The sequence below is a fragment of the Nasonia vitripennis genome, chromosome 2 (genome assembly GCF_009193385.2).
Source record: "Nasonia vitripennis strain AsymCx chromosome 2, Nvit_psr_1.1, whole genome shotgun sequence".
Taxonomy (NCBI): domain Eukaryota; kingdom Metazoa; phylum Arthropoda; class Insecta; order Hymenoptera; family Pteromalidae; genus Nasonia; species Nasonia vitripennis.
Window position 1 is genome coordinate 20,707,921 of NC_045758.1, and position 730 is coordinate 20,708,650.

The window sequence follows — 730 nt, forward strand, 5'->3', positions numbered from 1 at the left end:
TGCCTAACACGTTGCGGCCCGTTGGCTGCGCACGATTATATGCACTATCGTATAAGTGTCTACATACGGGCCGAGGACTCGAGGATGAGGAGTGAGCGAGAATATATCTATATATATATATATACACACACACACACATATATATATATATATATAAGCTTCCTTTTGTCGATGCTGTGTCCTGTGTGTGGAAATATTCCGCTGCAGGAGGCTCCGTGACGCTTTTCAAGGTCGGCGCGGACAAAGTAGGCGGGGAAGCTTATTAGACCCTTGGCTGCGCCATACAATCGAGAACGTCTCTGTTATTTCGGCGTCTCTCTCTTTCTCTGAATAAGAAATGCAGCGTCTTTTCTCTCTCTCTCTCTCTTCCGATGACGGACTGCGCGCGCGATCAATCGCTCCGCGGTGATAAGATTTTTATCGAATCCAGCGACACTCGATTGATGCGCAGCGATATACAGTCTGGTTGGCACTTAGTTGATCAAATAAACGCGAAGGGAGTAATTAGAGAGTGGCGATAGGAGTATCTATATAATCGGACGTATGAGTGTCTACACACACACACACACACACACACACACACACTGGCGTTCTGCAGTTGACCGGCCCCTGAGCAAACATGAATGCATCGTTACTGAAGGCCAACTAAGCTACTTACGCCTACTTATGGAATTTAGACGCTCAATTACGCCGCGTTTCCGTCGCTATCCCGGCGCGCACTTTCCACAAA